Here is a 22,810-nt window from a genome sequence, read left to right as displayed (position 1 = left end):
TTCATTCCACTTGGCTTCTGGAATCAACTTCTCTTTGTGCTACAGTATATTCTTCCCAGCTAGGGCAAATCTGGTCACATCCCCAAATTTCTGCTTTGGACCAAACTTAGGGGTAGCTATATTCCATAGAAGAATATTCTTTCTCCCCTAATACTGCTAAGAAGAAAAGCAAAATAACTGACATCAACAGTTTTTCATTGGATAATTATATTACTGATGGGAATACCAGAGCCTGTGGAGAAAAACTACAAGAAAGATTGAAGTCTTCCTAGGGTTATAGAATGACATAAAGGAAAGAGAGCTCCCCTGGTATTCAGGAGGTCAAGTCTAGGGACATCTTTCTAGCTGCATGTTGAGGAAGGGACTTAACAGCTCAGTGATGAGGCTTGGCAGCAAAAGATTATTGGGAAGACCAAATGACTTAATGTCTGTGAAAAAACTCTTTGTAAACAAAAACCAACATAGAAATGTTAACTGTTGTTGATCATTTCCGCCCCCGACTTCAACATGTAGGTTAGGAGTCTGACTAGACCCTCAAGGGATTCTCTAGTTCTGTCTACTCCCTTTATCTACCTAAGTCTTCTAAGGCAAAGTTTCCTCTTCTCTTTAAATTCCAAGTACAACAGTTTCATAAGCTGTTGGGTTTTTTTTGGTAGTCTTTTCAATATGTTCCTCAATTCTTACTTCAAAGAGGTTCGTTGATCTTAAATGAAATTCTCCTACTGAAACTTAAGCCCCACATTCTCTTGTTCTATCTCAAGTGAAGGAGGAAAATAATGGGTAACATTTCTCATGGTGCTGTTGTGTGTATGTCTTAAAATCCTCATACAATGATAAAATATAAAATGTCAGAGCTTTAAAGGAAACTTAGAGATCCCCTAATCTAACACTCATTCTACACAAAGGAAACTAAGACCTAGGCAGGTGAAATCATGCCCCCAAAGTAACAGAACCAGGATGAGAACCCAGGTCACTTGATTCCCAGTCTGGCCTTCTTGCCTTCACAACACATTAGCTCAGAAGTTATTGGATTTCTTAGATACTCTTTCATATTTCTCCTTTCTAAGGAATTCCAGCTTCCAAGTTAGGATTTCCAAGTTGGAATTCATCACTATTTGACAGGCAGTAGTTGAACCCCACCAAAATGGAGAGAACATTAAACTCTATGATTGTTGTTGTACAGTTGTGTCTGAGTCTACATGGCCATGTGGACTTTGTCCATGGGGTTTTCTTGGCAAAGATACTGGAGGGGTTTGCCACTCCCTTCTCCAGTGCATCTCCATTTTACAGGTGAACAACTAAGGCAAACAGGGTTTAAGTGATTTGGCCAAAGTCACGCAGCTAATAAGTGTCTCAGACTGGGTTTAAACTCAGATCTTCCTGACTCCAGGCCTGGTGCTCTATCCATTGTACCACCTAGCTGTCCCTAAGCTCTATGATAGGATTACAGATATAGAGCTGAAAGGGATTTCAGAGACATTATAGTCTAACCCCCTCACTTTCTGATGAAGAAACTAAGGACCATGGAAGTTAAGTGATTTGTTTAAGGTCACAAAAGTAGGAAGCATCAGAGGCAGGAACTGAGCCCAGGTCTTCTGACTCTATAGCCCTATAACCCTTTTCATTCTACTGTTTATGGAAGAAGCTTAACCAATAGTGAATGTCAAGAATACATTATTGATTCTCCATGTTTTATGAAAACAGCCCACATGAGAGTAAGGAATATAATGCTGATTCCTTTCAATTGTGGGTCTACCATGTTGCTATAATAAGGAAGTCAGAAGTAGTAGCAATAGATCTGGGCAGTTATCAGGTAGGAAGGCAGCTGCTACCAGAAGTCTTGAGGGCACCAGCTTCTGTCCCATACCAGGGCCACTTGTAATCAATAGAAAAAGCTGGAAGAAACAGGAAGTCTTTCCTAATATTAACAGTCTGGGCCATTATGCTCTTCCTACAGATCTAATTGTCCTTAGAAGATGAGGAAAAAGCCAGGTAAGCACTCAGTCTCTTGTGTTTCAGGATGGTTCTTGGGCACAAAGGTGGTGGGTGATAAATGCTAATTGTTTGCCACTGTTCATGTTTCCTCATGTTGTGTGTGCCCTGGGGTATTTTGTATACTACATCATGCTGCCAAACTATGCAAGGGCTTGAGCCCAGTGAATACCAAGAGCCTTATTCTTGGCCCCGCCCCTCTTCTCTTAGGGATGCCTTGGTCCCAGGTCCCAGGAAGCTTCTATTTCCTTGTGTCCTGTACTCTTGCCTCACTTCTTTCTTTATCTCATGGTAGCCAAGAGAATAGTGGGTTACTCTTGTACAAGGATGCTCACCCCTCATGTGCTGAGTGACATTATACTTAGAATTCAGTATATCAGCACGATCAGAATTGTTCCACTTAAGATTTCCGTAGGCAATTGCCCTGGCCCCTCAGGGATCCCTAAGGGAAACTTTGCTTCTGGAGAAACTTCAGAGCCATAGTTGCTGCCCTGGGGATCACATTGGAAGCACAGCATCTGTTGGCTCAGCCCCAGTTTTGAAGTTTTGCCAGGCAGGAACACTGGATTTTCTTTACCTTTGGGGAGCAAAGAGAACAATCTATGTTAAAGATGACATAGTGGACTAGAGGGAGCAGTGGAAAGCCATTGTGTCACCATGACCTCAAAGCAGGTGGAGCCCCAGGATGCTGCGCAGATGATTGCCAGGGTGTAAATTCTACCCTTGTTTGAGTTACTTGGGCCAAACACTCTAGCATCAACAGTGTGAATTACCAACGTCAACTGATGGGCAGCTGTGTGAACAAAAGGTGGAATGGTGTCTTGGCAGTCTTGAGCTCTCTCTCCCACTGCCAACGTTAAGAATCTAGATGGAGACCAGAGCAGTGGATTTCAGAGTGAGACATCCCAGGGAGTGAAAGCACTGGATTTGGAAACGAGATCATCTGGCCTTGAAAGCAAGGTTTTTAACTTGAATGGTTACATAATATTGGGCAATATCCATTTCCTTAGTTACAACATGAGAATTGGCTTACTAGTGAACCTAGTACGTAGGGAAGTTCTTTACACATAGTAGTAGTAATAATAGCAAACACACCAATAATAACACTTATATAGCACCTACTATGTGCTAGGCACATAGATGGCTCAATGGATAGAGTTCTGGGCCTGGAGTCAAGAAGGCCTGAATTCAAATCCAGCCTCAGACACTTACCAGCTGTGTGACCCTGGGCAAGTCACTTAACCTCTGTTTGCTTTAATCCACTGGAGAAGAAAATGGCAAACTACTCTAGTATCCTTGCCAAGAAAACCCCGTGGAGAATATTGGAGTATTGGTGTGTTATGATCCATGCGATCACAAAGAGTTGGAGAGGACTGAACAATACCAACAACGTGCTAGGCACTATGCTAAGCGCTTTACAAATATTGTCATTTGACCCATACAACAACCCAGGGAGTTAGATGCTCACTGTCCTCATTTTACAGTTGAAGAAACTGAGGTAAACATGACTCGCCCAAGTCATATAAGCTAGTAAGTGTCTGAGGCCAAATTTGAACTCAGGTCTCCCTGACTCCAGGCCCAGAGCTCTAGATGTTGCACCCAGCTGCTGGTAGTAAGTACTTAAGAGATACTTGTTAACTAACCAATCTCTGGAGACTCTTAGAACTCCAATCAGTAGATGCTCCTCTTGTTTTACTGATTGCCTCCAAATCCACCTCTCTTGTTTCCAGGAGATATATTTATTATTAGACTGACACACTTTTCTTCCCAACATGATCCTGGTCATTCCCCTGTGCTTCAATAGGCACCGGTTAGTGGGTGGTTTGTTCTGGATATTGAAGTAAAGTTATAATTTCCCAAGATCTCCAAAGTAATGTCTAATTTCTCCACAATAAGGCTTGTCTGCCCCATTTGTTTTACAGGGGCTTTCAATCTAAATATCTTGTAATTATATGGTACAAGCATATAATCCATAACTAGGGAACATTACTCTTTGAGGCATCTAAATCACCTGGTACGCATCTTGTTATTACTCAAAGCCCTGTGTGAACATTGTAGTCACTTTATAAAAGCTGATTCACTTTTAAAGGAAAAAAATATTGTAATAGAGATAACCTATCACCCCAGAGGTTCAAGCTTTGACAGATCATAGGATTTTGTCTTTTTTTTTTTCACCAAATCTACTATTATAACTACTATTAGAGTCCCAGGTGGACCCAAAGTCAGGAAGACATACCAGAGTTCAAATCCATTCTTGTGTAACTTAAAAGCTTGAAATCTGGGCAAGTCTGTCTCAGTTTCCTCATCTGTAAAATGTATATTAAAAGCACCCACCTCTCAGGGTTGTTGTAAGGATCAAATGAGATAATATCTGTAAAATGATTTGCACACTCTAAAGCATTATCTACATCAGGGGTGGGGAACCTGCAGCCTAGAGGCCACATGTGACCCTCTAAGTCCTCACGTGATGATTCAGTCAAAGGGCCACACTTGAGGACCTAGAGGGCCACATGTGCCCTCAAGGCTGCAAGTTCCCCACCCCTGATCTAAATGTTATTATCATTAATATTATTATTGATGGTGGTGATAGTAATAGAAGTAGCTGACATTTATACAGCTACATTTAAAGTTTGCAAAGCACTTTACATACATTGTCTTATGTGATCCTCACAGCAAGTTTCACTTTACAGATGAGGCAACTGAGGCTAACAGAGGTTGTGATCCAGGGTCATCCAGCTAATAAGCACCTGAAAACAGTGGCTCAGTGGAAATGGAGCTGACTCTGGAGTCAGAGGGCCTGCGTTCAGATTTTACCTCTGGTGCCATCTCTGTGACCTTGGGCAAATTGATTTAACCCCTTTCATTTCTTGTTTCTTGATCTGGTAAAGTGAGGGGTTAGACCAGACTTTCTGTTCCTTCCACCGTGTCACTTCATCTCTGTGGTTTGTCTCTTTCCTTGTCTGTTGGAATTGAGGATCACCTCTGGATCTCGTGGTCCTGTGAATCCAGGCATTCCTGATTGGGATCCCCGCATTGCTTCCCCTGGGCCCACTGGCTCTCGCTTCTCCATGTTATTCGACAGCAGTGTTTTCGTAGCATTCAACATTTGTGTTTTTCCTATGTGAAATGTTAACCCTGCTGAACTACTAATTTATAATAGAGTAACAAAGGCGGCAGTGTTGGACTTCAGCATCTGGCTTGGTAAACAGGCCCTATATTCTGCAGTATCAACCCTATTTTACTCAGGCCGGGATTGTGAATGAAAGCATTTCATTTTCTATCCACTGTGTGAATTTGCCTCAAGATTTAAATAAAAAGTGCTCAGCCTGATTTTGAAGACTGAAATATATTGCACTAATAAATCATGCACTTTACAAGAACCATTGGATGAAATGCTCTTTTACTGGGATTCATCGATTAGAAATGTAGCCTTTTCTGAAGGGCTTTTGATTTATCAAGTGTGGCATCCATATTGAATAGGACAAGAGACAGTTATTCAAACTTATCTTGTTAACTTAGTAACCTAAACCATGCATTTTATACAGCCCAAAGCCCAAGGGAGCAGTAGCATAAACTTAGCCTTGGATTTTTCAGTTGGCTCCATTTTTCTGTACTCCTCTGGTGATTATTCCACTTGGGAGAAGGTACCTAACCAGGGCCAGCCATCTTGCTGCTAGGTTTTTTTTAGTTTTTGTTTAGTATTTTATTTTTCCCCAGTTACATGTAAAGACAATTTTTAACATTCATTTTAAAACTTTGATTTCCAAATTCTCCCCCTTCCACCCTCCCCATCACCCTTCATTGAGAAAGCAAGCAATTCGATGTAGATTATACATGTGTAGTCATTTAAAATACTTCCATAATAGTTATGTTGTGAAGGAAAACATACAAAAAAAAGCCTCAAGAAAAATAAAGTAAAGAAATGCTCTTGTCTGTATTCAGATTCCATCAGTTCTTTCTCTGGGGATGGATAGCATTTTTCATCCTAAGTCCTTCAGAGTTATCTTGGATTGTTGTATTACTGAGATGGCCTATCATCTTACATATTGCTATTACATTATACACAGTACATTTTACTTTTGTGCTGTTTTTGCCTTTGCTGGCCCATCTGTCAAGACCCGTCAAGCCCACCTGTCAAGCCTAAAAGAAGTTGGTGGACGTCAGGCCGACTCAAAATGGCGGGCAAATAGGACTTACACCCTATACTAGAGACAGTATAGTATAACAGAAATAGCACATTATTTGGAATTAGAGAACCTGAGTTTAAATCCTGCCTTAGTCATTTACTGCCAATGTGAACTTAAGGGAGTTATTGAACTTTTCTGGGACTGTTTCGTCATCTTTAAGATGAGATCCCTTCCAACTCTCGATCTATAATCATAAGATCATATATGTGTGTGGATTAGGGGCTCATTTACCTTTCTTGGGCCTCAATTTTCTTCCTCTATAAAATATAAGGATTGAAAGAAATGGTCTCTGAGTGCCTATGAGCTCTACGTCTGCCATCTCTGACCTGGAGTCAGAGGAGGCCTACATTCAAATCCTAACTATATTTTCTAGCTATGTGAACAAGTGATAGCTTCTCTGAACCTCCGTTTCTTATTTGTTATGGAAATAGTAGGATGTATGGTACCTTCCTTACAAGGAAGCATCATGGTACAGTGGACGGGATGCTAAATTTGGAGTAAAAGGACCAGCATTCTAAATAGGTCCCAACCCTTTCTGAATTTGTGACCCAGGCAAACAGAGGCAGCTATGTGACTCATTAGATAGGCTACTGGGCCTGGAGTCAGGAAGATCTCAGTTCAAATCCAGCCTCAGACACTGGTTAGGTGACCCTGGGCAAGTCACTTAACCTCTGTTTGCCTCAGTTTCCTTGGCTGTAAAATGGGGATCATAATACCTTACAGGGCTATTGGGAAGATCAAATGAGATCATATTTGTAAACATGTAGCACAGTGCCTGGAACAAAGTAGATATTTAATAAATGTTTCCTTTCCTCCTGCTATAAACATATCACATAATCTCTACCATTTTTCTCACCTATAAAATGAAGAAGTTAGACTGACCTCTAAGGCTCTCTCCAGTTCTAAAGCTCTGACCATTGACCATCAGTTTATTACTTCCCAATCAACCTTTTCCCGTTGCTCCAGATCCCACCATGCAGTCCCCTTATTAGCCAAAAAATAAAAATTGTTTAGTTAGGAAATCCTGGGCTAAGCTTATACTAAAGGCAATACAGTAAGTTAGACTTTGGAGACTACCTCCAATCTTTGGTAATGCCTTCAATACGAAATATATTTATAGCTACATAAAGAGTTCAAAGCTTGAAAGGGTCAAATAACTTTGGTGACCACATTTTCTGAACAATAAACTGAGACATGTCATCTGGCAAAGGCTTCCCTTTATGTAAAGTCTTGAGCCAAGTATACTTTTTTCTTTCTTGAAGTAGGAGATGGTTCTAGAAAATAGGCCCAGGTAGGCATTTGATAAATGTCCTTCATTCAAGATGGGCACAGATTTCTTGATGCTCTTAAGTAAAGTACTGGAGGGAGAGTCAAATGTAGCTCTAAACCTGTGGTCTGTGGACCCCCACTGTTCCACAGATATATTTCATTGGGTCTATGAACTTGGGCAAGGAGGAAATATATCTTTATTTCAATGTGATTGGTTTACATTTTAATCTTGTGTATTTTATTATACATTCAAAGCATGATTCTGAGAAAGGGTCCATGGGCTTTACCAGAACTTAAAACCCTTCATCTAGTGAGTGTTTTGAGGGAGAATCCAGGCCAGGTAACAGATGAAAGGCTGTAAATGTAGAAAAGATTAGCCTTATTCTGTGTGGCCCAAGAAGGCTAAAACAAGCATACAATGGAGGCATAACTTGATATTTTTAAAAATTCCTAAAATTTGTGGCTTCCACAGAGTGAAATGAGAGTTAATGGAAGTCATATTGGAAGTCTTCAAGCAAAAGTTGAATAACTTATTGCCAAGCATGTCATAAAAGGAATTCTTTCTGTAGCCTTAAGATGAACCCAGTGGCCAGTGGAGTCTTTTTAAACGTTAAAATTTTGTGATCAAATCCTCAGGTTTCTAGAAATGTGTTTAGTGTTAGGAAAACAATGAGGCACACCTAAATGAGATGGCTTGGACACCACAAGTAAAGAGTGTACGATTCAATATAATTTCAAACAAGCATTGTTGCTATGTTTTGAGACACCCTCCCAATAGACACACACACATAAATCTCACGTTCGAGACTGATCAATTAAAAAGTGATGGTTAGCTTTTGTTCATGCTCTCAGATTACTATCAGCAATCCCAGAGCTCTGGATGAAGCATCATGAGATGGAAAACTGCTTTGCAGCTACAAAGGCTAACATTGTTTGCACACAATGCTGTCTTTCTTGTGCCAAGGATTTAAGCGTGTTTATTCATCTCTATTCTGTTACCTACATTTTGGTTATAATATCTTTGCATCCATAGTAATCTCACAAAGAAAAAAAAGTGGCTTGGTTCCATCAATTTTAAACCTGAAATGTAAAAGTTTCTGTAAATACCAAACATGTGGATTTGGTCGGGGAGGAAGGGATAGTAGCCCCAACAGGTGCCACTCTCAGGCACTTGGTTTCCAACTTGTTAAAAGCAAAAACACTTCAGGTAGCAAGGGTCCTTAATGCAGTACTTAAAGGGGCTCCCCATGAAACTCCAAGATTAAAATTCTAAGTAGGATACAAAGATTTAATTAGCACTGTATCATTATAGCAAATGTGAAGCTTTTTCCCCTTCTTTTTAATGGCATCATTTCTTTAAATACAGGCTGGCAATGTGCTTCCAAGGGGAAAAAAATAAGTGAACAGCAACTGTGTGATACTCAGAGAGGAACCACATATTGGGCATTTGAATATCCTGTCATGGTTTCTTCCTCAAGGGAGGCAACACCTAGTCATGTTCTTAAGTATCACATTTTTTTTTATTTCTGTGAACTTGAGAGTCCTTCTTACATCTCATGAAATACAATGATAATTAACTCCCCGGGCTCCAAGGAAGGCAAGATGTCCTAAGGAGTCTGCAACAGTCTCTCTTGGAAATAAAGTGATTCTGTCTGTTCCAATGCTCTGTGGCCAGGAAGTCTTAGTTTCCCCAGTGCCCTCACCTGTGTCCCTGTTCTTAATGATGGAGAGAAAAAAATGCATGTTTATCTTCAATACCCAATTATTCCAATTTAGCATTTCTTTTCACTGTAAATGGAAGCAACAAGCATTATTCTAAGAAAAGGGTCCATGGGTTTCACCAGACTGTCTTCATTTTACAAATGGCCTGGAGACATTGTGACTTGATGAAGGTCATACAGGTAGTAAGTTGCAAACCTGGGCTTCAAAGGCAGGTCCTCTGAACCCAAATCCAGCTCTGTTTCCTCAATATCACATTGCGTTTCTTTAGGGTACACGTTGTTTCACCCTGCAAGAACACGAAGGTCCTTGTGTGCAAGGATTTTCATTTTTGTCTTTGCCTCCTCAACACTTAAAACAATGCCTGGCTCTCAATGGGTACTCAACAACATACATTTTAAGTGAATGGTTTAACAAAATAGTCACAGCTGAATTTACAGTTTCAGGAAGGGCGCATGTGTGTCTGTAGGTGAATGTGTGTGTAGTTATTTACCCGACCCTCAAAAAGACCAATCCAATTACAGTAATATCCCTACTCTGTTGTTGTTCAGTAGTTTTCAGTCATGCCCAACTCTTCAGCACCCCATTTGGGGTTTTCTTGGCAAAGATACTGGAGTGGTTTACCTTTTCCTTCTCTAACTCATTTTACAGATAAGAAAACTGAGGCAAACAGTGTTAAGTGACTTGCCCAGGGTCATACAACTAGTATGTGTCTGATGATCAGATTTGAACTCAGGTCTTCCTGACTCTAGCCCAGCACACTATCCACTCTACCACCTAGGTTCCTAACTAAGCAATATTTAGAGAGTGTTTTGGTTTAAATTTTTTAAAGAATTGAACTGATAGTACTTCTACGACTGTTTTCAACTGTTTCTATACAACCATGAACTGTAACTGAATCAATGAGTCAGTAGGATTCATAGTATCACAGATCTAGAGCTGGAAGGGATTTTAAATGCCATCTAATCCAACTCCCTCATTTAACAGAGAGAAAACAGGCAGATAGAGGTTAAGGGAGTAGCCCAGGTTCATATAGCCATTAAGATGGTAGAATTTGAACTCGGAACTTCCTGACTCAGCTTTATGCCCTGTGCCATTTAGCTGGCTGCAGTAAGGAAGAACCTACTACCTCTCATTTCATTTTTCAGTCATATCCAACTCTTCATGGCCCCATTTGGAGTTTTCTTGGCAAAGATTCTGGAGTGGTTCGCCATTTCCTTCTTCAGCTCATTTTACAGATGAGGAAACTGAGGCAAACAGGGTTAAATGACTTGCCCAGGGTCACACAGCTAAGTAAGTATCTGAGGCCAGAGTTGAACAGAGGAAGATGGGTCTTCCTGATTCCAGGACTGGAGTTCTATACACTGAACCACCTAGCTGCTCTACTACCTGCCAGAGAAGCCCAGTTTTCCTCTTGCACAGCTGTCCTTGTCAAGAATGTCTTCCTGACATCAAGCCTAAATTTATGTCTTGTCGCTTCTACCCATTTCTCCTACTTCTTCCTTCTTGGGCCCAGCAAAATGAGACCAGTCCCTATGCCATGTGATAGCCTTTCAGATACCTGAAGACAAGTGTCACAGCCCCTCTTTTTAAGATGCTCATCTGTTTCCTCCTCTTGACCCTGATATGGGAAGAACTTCAGGCTTTTCACCATCCTGGTTGAATTCTTCTGGGCCCTCTTGAGCTTATCATTGGCAATAGGTTATCTAATGCCATTACAACTTTGACCCAAAGGCCTTGTTATACGTTGGTAGGATTCTGAGATATCTAGGGTTGGAAAGGAACTTAGAGGTTATCTGGTCAAACTTCTCTGTTTTACAGATGAGGAAACTGAGGCACAAAGCAGCAGAGTGACCTAATGTCCTACCCTGGGTCTTTTGATTCAGAACCCAAAGCTCTTTCCCCTACAGATGAGCTGAATCAAATCAAGCCAATGCCTCCTCTACCTCAAACTCAAATATCTCTTCTTTCTGTCCAGTGCAGTCCGGCATCACCAACTGCCTTTTGGACATCTCAAACTATAAGTCCCATGGTCATCTGAAACTCAACCTGTCCTAAAAGGACCTCCTGATCTTTTCCTCCTAAACCCCTTCCTCCTTCAAACATGCCTCTTTCTGTCATGGGGATAGCACACTTCCTTCTGGCCACCTGGCTTTGCCAAGTCTTATGATTCTCACCTCCACATTTCTTACCTCCGTGCCCATTCACTCTAGTTTAGGCCTTCATCACCTCCTACTGAGACAATGGTAACAGCCTCCTAATCCTAAAGCCCAAGTTTCTCCCACCTTTAATCCATCTTCCACAAGACCATCAAGGCGATTTTCTTTGAAGTGTACATTGGAGCTCATCATCCTTCCCACGTACTCAAAAAATCCAGTAGCTCCCTATTAGCTCAAGAATCAAATGCAGCCTCTTCTGTCCTTAGAAGCTCGTCACCACCCGTGTTCAGTCTAGCTTGATTTGACGTTACTTTCCCACAGGCACTCTGCAAGAGTCTGGCCAAATGGGTCTACTTGTTCCTCCCAAGACTCCATTTCCCATCGCTGGGCCTTTTCATTGAGTGTCCTCCATGCTAGAACGGACTCCCTCTTTGCCTCCACCTCTCAGAATCCTTCATCATATTCAAGACTCAGCTCCAGTTGCCACCATCTATGAGAAGTCTATCCAGGTCCAGTAGCTTGTGCTTCTCCCACCCCAGGGTTACCTTACATCTGTTTTGTTTGGATGACTTACAGATCAATGCATGTCCCTCTCCCATTAGAATGTAAGTTCCTTAAATGCAGTAGCTGTGTTTCACCTCTCCCCAATAACTGCAAATAGTAAGTGCTTAATAAACAGTTGATTGACTGGCATGAAGTCAAAACCCCTTTCCTAACATGAGTGAATCCCTCTATTCTTTTCTATTGTTTTGGAAAGCTATCAACCCCATACATCCAAATTGCACAGTAAGACATTTACACAGAATTTTACAGTTTACTAAACACTCTTATAGGCAAGTTCCCACTTACGCCTTAAAGCAAGGGGTGTATGCCTTACTGTTGAGTATCACAATATTTTCCATGAGTATGACTAGACAAGAAAGAATGATAAGATGACTGATCAGACCCCGTCACTAGAAAACAACAAAAAATTACTTACAATTCAACAATTTGTAAACTACCTACAAAAGTTCTCATACAAAGACAAAAATGAAAGATTCCTTGTGCTCAGTGATCTAACATTCTACTGAGGAGATAAAATACGGACCTAGATAAGCATATAAGTACAAAATGCAGATGGGGAGGGGAAACTTGATTGACCATCCCAGCTCAGTTGAGCTAAACATGGATGACGAGGAACTGATGTGACAAGAAGGTGTTAAAACCTATGGATCCCTTTAGAAATGGTGAGGACATGTCTCTGGATCAGAAGGGACAATATAACTGACTGCATTGAAAATTGACCCTACACCTCAATCTTTTAAATAGCCATGTCCCAGAGACAGCCAGCATGGAAAAAGAATCCAGCTGTTTAGTTTTGCTGGGAAGAAAGAGATTTGGTCCCGTGGCTGTGGTGTCTAGCAGCAGCCCAGTAGAAGACACACCATTCAGTAATTAGTTCCTGGAACACACACACACACACACACACACACACACACACACACGCACACGCACGCACACGCACACCATACACAGATACAGAAAAGAATTTACCTGAGAGAGGAAGCAGGATCTCTGGCAGCAGAAAGGAGAGCCATCTATGGATTCAAGGAAAATTTCGCTCTGGCAATTGCAAACTGAGCTATAGAAAGGGACAGACCTTGGGAACCCAGCTGAGCAACCTGTCTAGCAGAGATGTTGCACCAAGTGGGAGGAGGGTGCTTTTAGAGAAAAGGCTTGGAGTCCTGGCAGCACTGGAGGAGTGAGTAGCCTTGGCTACATGTGTTCCTTACACGTATGCTTCACGACCATTGCACTTCTCTAAGTTGTTGCACTCTTTCCACAGGTGTGTGTATGTGTGTGTGTGTATGTATGTGTGTGAAAGAGGGGAGGGAGGGGGGAAGAGAGGGTGACCCAGAGGTATGGGGAAGTGTTTTGTAGCTACTGTTTTTACTATACTATTTTAATACATATTTTTGCTAAGAGCTAATTGCATGTATATTGGTTAATTGTCAATGTGAAGCACACCACTGGGGGCTGAGGATCTATAGTAACAGAAGTATAAACCTACAGAGTACACAAAATTTGTGGCAGTGCTAGTTGCCCCTCACTCAGGAACCACTCTTTGAGTGTGAGTATATTTTGGGTAAGCACCATAGAAGGAATGCTGCACATATGCAAAATTAAAAACAGAGCAATTTTAGGAGAAAGAGAGCACCAACAAGGATCTAGAATAGTCTTGTGTTGAAGGTGGATCCAAGCTGTACATTTCCGAGTTCTTTTCAGTCCCTGTGAGTATCAAACTCATAGAGGATAATCTCATTTTTTAAATGAAGAAAATGAGAAAAAGTTGATAACTGGATTCAGGTTTCTTAGGGATGTAACATGTCTATATCAAATCAAGTACCTATTTCAACCATTTCTAAATAATATAAAATATAAGATTATTATAGACATTAGAGATAAAGGGGACCTTAGAGGCCATCAAGCCCAGCCCCCTCATTTTACATCTAAGGAAACTGAGGAATACAGAGGTTAAGTGATTGGTCATATACCTAGTTAATTATCTAAGGTGAATTTGAACCCAGGCCTACCCTAACTCCAGGTCTAGTGTTTTATTCACTATGCTGTACTATATCCATTCCAAAGCAGTATTAAGAGTTCACATGTTTAAGATTAACAAAAGGATTTCATCACAAAAACCACAAGAAAGAGATAAGTAAAATATTATTTCCCCCATTTTAGAAATGAAGAAAAAGAGTTGAGATACGGACCCCAGTCTCCTGACTTCATTCCCAGTACTTGATCCATAGGACTTTGGTAGTTTTAAGCACTCAAAAAAGTGATGAAAATTCATTCACGGGTTCCGTTGAGTCTCTGACACTCTTCAGTAGATCATGAGTTCTTCACAAGCTAAAGCAACATGAAGGTTGGTAATTCTACCAGTCTAGGTCTAAGGGTCATTCTTAAAATTGAAGGAATTATACAGTCCCCTCTAGATGACAAGCACCTGGTTTACCATCTCCTCTGAGACAAGAATCACCAATTATTCATTCAACAATTGTTCAGTGGGTAATAACTCTGTACATAGCACCTCACAAGGGACTATGGGGAATGGAAAGAAGCATACATACTGTGTAATCCCTGCTTTTAAGGAACTGATTATCTGTCTAGGGAGATAAGACATGCATGTGAAAAATTATCAATAAATCACAATATTTAGTTACTCTTAAGAGTCGTCTGAAGAGCAATGCAGACACTGTCAGGGAATAGGGAATCAAAGAAAAATATTGTTGGAAGAAGGGACCTTCAAGGTCAACTCAGCTTCTTGGCTTCTTGATGGCGGAGACTCAGATGTTTTTCATCTTTAAATCCCCAGCACAATGCCTTCAAATGATGCTTAAATGCCTGTTGAATTCATATGGGAACAGAAGTTTCTTCTAGAATATAATTATTACTTGAATTTAATATAATTTTAAGGTCTGCATAGTGATATATATATATACACATATATATTTGTGTGTGTGTGTGTGTGTGTGTATAAATCTCATTTGATCTCAGAACATCTTGGAATGTAGGTGTCATTATCATCTTCCTTTTACAGGTATAGGTACTAATGTACAAGGAAGTTTAACTGACTTCCCCAAGGTCAGACTGCTAAGAAGTGTCTAGGATAGAATTCTAACCTAGGTCTTCCTAAACTGTAAGTCCATTGCCCTAATCCAGGGTGGAGAACCAGCAGCCTCGAGGCCACTGGTTCCCCACTCTTGCCCTAATCACTTGTCCAGGTTTCCTTCCTCCCCTGACAAATGGTCATCTGGCCTCTATTTGGAGAGCTCCTCTACCACAGAATTCACACCCTCCTGAGGTAACCCATTCCACTTTTGGATATCTCTTATTATTGGAAATTGTTCCTTATATAAAACCAAAACTGCCTCCCTACACCTTCCACCCATCTCTCCTAGTACTTCTTGCAAGGCTAAGAAAAGCAATTATAAGTCTTCATGACAACTTTTTCAGATACTTGTACATGGCAGCCATCATGTCCCTATTAAATCTTGTCTTCTTCACGTTAAAGATACCTAGTTTCTTCAACTATTCCAGGTGTGATCTGACGAAAGTCAGGTAAAGTGGGTTATGACCCTATGCCAGTCTTTGCAGCTATGTGGGACTCAGCTTCCTCAACCATAAAATGACTTAGGAGTTAAACTTACATGATCTCTTCCAATTCTAGGTCCAACAGACTTATGATCGACCACCCCTCTCTGAACACACACACACACACACACACACACCACTATATCATAATTGCTTTTTATGTTATTTTTCTCAACCTGCCACACCGTGTTGTTGTCTTATATTGAGCTTGTAGCTGATTAAAACCCTCCTGTCAACTTTGAAAATGACAAGTTGTACTTATTATATAGCAGGGGTTTTTTTAAGTAAACAGTGTGAAATGTAAAGTCATGGTTTTACAGTCAATCCTCTCTTTAGGTTGTACTGTGTACATGGAAATGTTCTTTTTTTGTCTTGGTGTATTTAAGTTCAAATTGAATTAAAAATTAAATTTAAAAAACTCTCAGAAAAAATAACTCTCAGATCTTAGCCAAGTAAACTGTTGCCTAGTCATATCTTACTCATCCTGGACTTGTGCAGTTGGTTTTTTCAACCTAAATATAAGAGTTTACATTTATCCTGATTCCATTTCATTTAACTGCATTTAGATGATTATTATAGGCCTTTTTGATTTCTCAATTCTCTATGCTACTAAATTAGAAGAAAGAGGAATATTTACCTTTATTCTCCTGATAGTGTTAGTGTTGGATATACAAAGGACAGTGCAAATAAAAGTTGGTCATGTAGACATGATCCCAAAATAGTTGACTTTTACAACTGTATGGGGCCTGGAGTCAGGAAGACTCATCTTTGTGAGTACAAATCCAGCCTCAGATACTTACTTACTGTGTGACTCTGGGTAAGTCACTTCACCCTGTTTGCCTCAGTTTCCTCATCCGTAAAATGAGCTGGAGAAGGAAATAACAAACCACTCTAGTATCTTTGTGAAGAAAATCCCAAATGGGGGTCACAAAGAGTCAGACATGACTGAAATAACCAAACAATGACAGCACAACTGTATTGACCAAGGTGATCAAGGTCTAGTGTTACTAGAATGATGGGATAATAGATTTAGAAGTGAAAGTGACTTTAGAGTCACCTAATCCAATTCTCTTATCTCTCAGATAAGGAAACAGACCAAGAAATGCTGAGTTTCCTATCCAAGTCCCTAGGGGTAAATTTTTTTTGTCTTTATTCCTGATGGCTAGTATTCTACTGTTTCTATTACACCATATAGTCCAACCCTCTCATTTAACAAATGAGGAACTGAGGCTTAAAGAAATTAAGTGATTTGCCTGTGGACACAGATGTAGTAAATGACCGAACCAGGATTTGAATGGAAGTTCTCGGACTCCCAATCTCCTACTACCATGCTGTTGGACCAGGAAGTTGGGGAAGCTGACTTCTAATCCCAGCTATGCCACTAACTAGCTTTAGTCACTTAACATCACTGGGTCTTCCATATCCTCATCTGAAGACGGAAAGGTTAGATCAGTGATCTCAAAAGTCCCTTCAGATTTGTAAATCTAGGGATTCTAAATTAAATCACAGAGCAGTTAAAATACCTTGACTTTGTTCTTCAGGTAAAACAGCAGTAGGATCTAAAATTTCCTCAGGATTTATTCTCCAATGTTCTATCAAACAGACCTTGCAGCCTCTTCAGTATTTGGCTTTTATTCATTCAATTGTTTTTGGTTTTTTAACTTTTGTTTTTGGGCTGATGCCTTTGCTGGAGCCTACCCAGTACCACATTGACCCTGCTCCCTGTATGATTTCCTGTCGCGCAACTCTGGCTTTTAGACTTACCTTGGAAAGCAGCCACTTTCCCTTTTCTCCCAAGGAAGCCATTACTGCACCCGGACCTGGGCTCATCCGCACTAAGCACTGTGTTCCTCCAGAGGTGTGCTCCTTTCAGCCACCTTCTGTGGGGTTATCACCTCACCTGTTGCCCTGGCAGGGCTCTATTCATGCCATCCTGGAGATGACTGTATACTCCGTTTCCCTTAAAAATCTCCAGATGAAGAATCCAATGATTATGTGAAAAACTGCTTTAAAAGTTATTATATAGAATTCTCTTTATCTCTACAGGTCTGCTTCATTTTATACAATAGCATTTCTCCTGAAAATTGCATATAAAGAATGAAATACTATTTTATGTGCACTGAGAAAATTTGCTACACAGTATAGTCTCCAGCCCCAAAGAACATACACTGTAATTCAGATTTTCAAACCTAGATTTTCTTAAAATGGCTCACATGAATTTTTAAACATTATCATCAAGTAATCTTCAGGTTTATTAAAATCCTTCTTGATTTAAATTTATGGTCCTATTATCCTTTTGTACAATGGCATTTAAACCAAAGCAATGTTAAGAGATGAGAGATTTTTCGCCAATAGAATATAAGCTCCTTGAGGGCATTTTTTTTGTCTTTTTATTCCCAGTGGTTAGCCCAGTCCCTGGCACATCGAATGCCTTTAATAAATACTTGTTGAATTATACTGAATTCCCAAATCTGATATTTCCTCTCTCACTTTTTCACCTAACCAAAAACCCTCACCGCCAAAAAGTTAGAGATGATTAGAATGTCATAGGAGGATGGACAGATTGGATGACTTCCTGAGATTCCTGTGAGCTCAGAGACTAAAGAAATGAAGGTACCATGTTATGTTTATTTGCTCAAGGTCACACTGAAAGCTTTGTGTGGCCAAGCCAAAATTAGGCATCCCTACCCCAGCGTGTTCTTATTCATTTGTTTGGCCCACTATCCTATGCCGTTTTGTCTGCCGATGAATAATATGGACTCTCAGGAACACTTCGTTATGCAAAGGAGTTTTAGGACTTGCCTATGGGCACGCACTGTCTCTTTTATGTCCTTGAAAGGGTAGGACATAAACTACATTTTATTCCTAATGCATCATGGAGACCGTTATAGCTCTTTCTCCTGTATGTAGTCTCTCACTGCAATTATTAACCCAAATAGTGGCAAGTTTTGCTTGTTCAATGGGTGAATGAGGAACATAATTTGTAGAAGTGATTAGCAAGAGAAAGATGAGAATTAGAAAATGGTTAAGGGTAGCTTAAGAGTGCAACAAATTTTTTCTAAAGATTTTTGCCACAGGGAAGCAATATTTCTTTGGGACCAAGGGAAAGTTTGTATGGTAGCACAGTGAATTATTATTCACTTATTTGCCCCCTCCCTTTTCTTCTCCCAATTCACTTCAGCTCAACAGGGATTATTAAGTGTCTGCTGTGAGCCAGGTATGTGAGGATATAGAGACATAAATGAAAGGAGATTACACCTACCAGATACAGGTAGCAGAAGATGGCACAGCATGGGCACCAATAGGTACAATTTTTAAATGGATATAAAGTAATTTGAGGGAGATTACTTACAACTTGGGTAATCAGGGAAGCCTCCTTGAAAGAGGTGGCACTGGGCTGAGGATGCTGTTAGTTCTAAGACACAGCAGTGAGAAAGGCGAATACATCAGGAATGGGATGTAACTTGTGCAGACACCAAGAAAAGACATGGATGGGAACAGTAGCAACAACAAGAATAATCGTGATGATGATGATGATGATGATAGATTTATAATAGCATTTCAAGGCTTGAAAAATACTTTATTCCCTTTATCTCATTACAACATCCCTGTGATGTGGGTGCTATTATCATCCCCCTTTGACAGATGAGGAAACCAAGGCCAAGAACAGTTCTAGGACTTGCCCAGGATCTCAAAGCTAGGAAGAGACTGGAGTTAAGCAGAGGATGTGAATGGGCAATAATCTGTATGCCAAAATGACTGGAATATAGTCAATGTAGGGGACTAATGTAGAATCAATCTAGAAATGTCATTTGTGGCCAGATTATGAAGAGTTTTAAAAAGAAAAATTTATATTTTATTCTCAAAATAATAGGGAGTCACTGAAGCTTCTTAAGCAGGAAAGTAACCAAGTCAGATTTGTGACTTAGGAACATAAATTTGGCAGCTTTGTCAAAGTCAACCAGAGAGGGGAAAGATTAGATTAGGAGGCTATTGTAATAGCTCAAGAAGAAGGCATGAGGGCCTGAATTAGAATGGTGGTGTTATCAGTGGAGAGAAGTGGATACATGAGAGAAGATTTGGTAACTGGTTGGCTAGAGAAGGGCCTAGGATGCTATGAGTGAGAATGAAGAGTGAATGACAACTCCTACCGCCTCCGGCAGAAAGTCAAAATTCTCCAGGAAAATGGTTTGTGTTTGTTTCTGTTTCCTCTTGGGTACTATAAGGACTTCAAAGGCTTGGCAATGGCTTCTGACTCCACCCTCTTTCAGAACCCATCAGGCTTTTGATTTCATGGTATCTTTTTCTTCTATAATCTATTTTCACCATAACCACCCTATTGCACACCCTCATCATCACCCACTTATATTATCCCAATAGACTTCTACCCGAGCTCCCCTCTACCTTCACACTCTCCTCAGTTCAGTTCATCTTTTATAAGCTTCCAGAAATATCTTTTCATTCATATGTATGATCATGACAGGCCTCTGCTGAAATTCTTCAGTGACTCCATTTTACCTACTCAGTGATACACAAATGCTTCTATCTCGTATCCCATCCTTCCCCATTCTGGTGCCAGCAGACCTTTCCAGCTTTATCTCACATTATCCCCATACAAATACTTTAGTCTCCCACTGACTGTATTATTCTCTGAACCCTATGCATGCATTCATATTCATGCCTTCAGACCCCTGCCAGACTTCCCAATACCTATAATAGCCTCCCTCTTCCTCTATATTGAGTTCTACTCATCTTTTAATAGAGAATAGGTGGGTACTACACCCATAATTTCATTGATATTGGGAACTCTCTTTCCCATTACAAGTAGGCACCTTCTTTACTGCTTGTAGTCTTTGAGATATGCCTGGAGCATTAAGTTAAGTGATTTGCCCTGGGGTCACATAATCTGTATATATCAGAGATGATCTCAGATCTTTCTGGCTTCAAGACTAGTTTTCTATCCACTCTACCACACTGATCTGACTCATTTTTAAGTACTCTAAATGCCATCTCCTCCATGAAAGCTGTGCTGATGTTCTTGGTGAGTAAGAATGTCATTCAGAACTTCATTTGTATACTTCTCATGCACTGAAAATATTCTAGGTTTCATGTCTTATCCCTCTCCTAGATTGTAAGCTGTAGGAAGGCAAGGTCTTTGTCTTATCTCTATTATGTATATGCCTCAGTACCTAGAACAAAGCTATGCACACAGTAGTTGCTTAATAAATATTTGTCAAATAAATTAATAGCATGCCTCCATGACAACCCTGTGCCCAAGCATGTTGACAATGAGCCCATGAAACAACCACCATGGAAGGCTTCCCTGGAGAGATTCACCTCTATACGTACAGAAAGCACACTAAAATATACCTCAGTCAGTCAGTAGAGCTATGATCTTGATAGGGTGGGATGTCCCTCTGGTATTTTCCCTTGTATTTCTCTTGTCTGAATGAATATGATTTAGTTTCTTTGGTACTATAATGGCTCTGGACAATTATCTCACATTTAGATTAGCAATAATTAAATTCCTGTTTGTAGGTGATCTCAATACCATGTAATTCTAAGCATCCTTCCTCCCATCTTATTGTTATTGTTGTGACTTGTTTTCCATTGCCCAACCATCACTGGGAAAATAGAAGGGGACTACCAAGGACTGATGGCCATTTTGCATTGTCATCAGTTACTGAGAGTCACTATGGCATAGTAAAGAGAAGATGAGTCTCAGAGCCAAAAAAAAACTGGGTTCAAATTTTCCCTTAAGACAATGGAGCCCTGTGACAGCAAGCTAGTTAACCTCTCCGTGCCCACACTCAAATCTCTTAACACTGTCTGTATCCGTGGGTGGAGTTTCTACATGGGAGTTCCTCCACACAAGCGAAATCACGTTTGCACCCAAAAATATTTTCCATAGGTCAGATTTTAGTACTGAATGACCCATATGCTGATGAGCAAGCCTCTCTGATGTTAGCTGGTCAGAACCTCCAATCCTCCAGAAGCAATGATAGGCCATTGCCAAGACTATGCCCAGAGTCTTTCCAATGAGGCAGAACCTGTTAGGGCCTATGCTTTGCTAGGGGTCCCCTCAACACGCCAGTGAGACATCAGAGTAGCACTTTGGGGGTGTCATGACTCGAGAGATTAATATTTAATAGCCTATACTTTCTCAAAATCATCTTGGTTTTCCATAGTTCAGAGTCTCCATAGGCAAAAATCTCTATAGTATAGCTCTCTGGGAGTTCATACAGGCTGAAAGAATTTGGCTGCACTCTCATCAAAGGAGTAGCCAGGGAACGAGTTTATCTTCTGGAAGTGTGTTAAGGCCTAACAGAGTCAGAATGCAAGAATGAAGCTGAGCAAATCCCAATGTCCCACTCTATAAGCCGGTGTCTCGAGGATCCTAGGGATTTGGAGAAGCCAAAATAAATCTTTCAGGCCATTCTGAGATCAGAAAGTAAACTAAAGGAATAATTTTAGAGAAGTCACCAAGTGTAGACAGAATGAGTGAAGGTACACACAAGAAACGGCATGTTTCCTGGATCCTTCTGTGTGTCTGTTTGCCTTGCTTGGCCTCCACAATGACAGAGCTAGGAGCAATAAGTGGCAGTTGCAAAGAGGTAAGCTGAGGTTTAAGATAAGGACAAATTTCCTGATGCTTATTGCCATCCACAAGTGGAAGATGCTGCTGCAGAAAATGTCATAGCTTCTCCATCATTAGAGGCCTTTAGCCAGAAGTTGGATGGTCACTTAGGCTATATTGCAAAGGAGATTTGTGTTCACATGTAGACAGAGATAATCTGCAATTTGTACTATATAGATCTTGACTATACCTAGATACTTGCATGATGTGTCCCCAATTGAAATGGAAGCCACTTGAAGGCAAGAACCTTGTGGTTTTTTTTTACCAATATATCCCCAGTGCTTAGCAGAGTGCCTCATGCATGGGGAGTATTTAATAAATGCTTGTTAACTGACTGACTCATTTATAGGCCTGGATTGCCCTCAGAAGTCCCTCTCAACACTGACATACTGACATCCCATGACACTTGGCCCTTTTCTTCTACAGATAGCTATTTTTCATTTGTCAGAAGATGAGAAATAAGAATAAATTATACGTAATGGAGTTTTCCAAGATTTTAATACAGTTATCCCTTCCACATTACAACTTTCCACATCATAGTTTCACCAGGCTGGCATGAGAAGTTAAATGGTAATTTTGGAGGAGTTCTATGGAAGCCACAGATGACACATAAAGGACAAGAGATGACACAGAACATATAACCAAATCTTTAACCCAAATTTTACAGTAAGATACTGTTAACACTCTATAAAAGAAAAAGAAACAATTCA

This window comes from Trichosurus vulpecula, chromosome 9 (genome assembly GCF_011100635.1).
Source record: "Trichosurus vulpecula isolate mTriVul1 chromosome 9, mTriVul1.pri, whole genome shotgun sequence".
Taxonomy (NCBI): domain Eukaryota; kingdom Metazoa; phylum Chordata; class Mammalia; order Diprotodontia; family Phalangeridae; genus Trichosurus; species Trichosurus vulpecula.
This window is presented reverse-complemented; position numbering follows the sequence as displayed.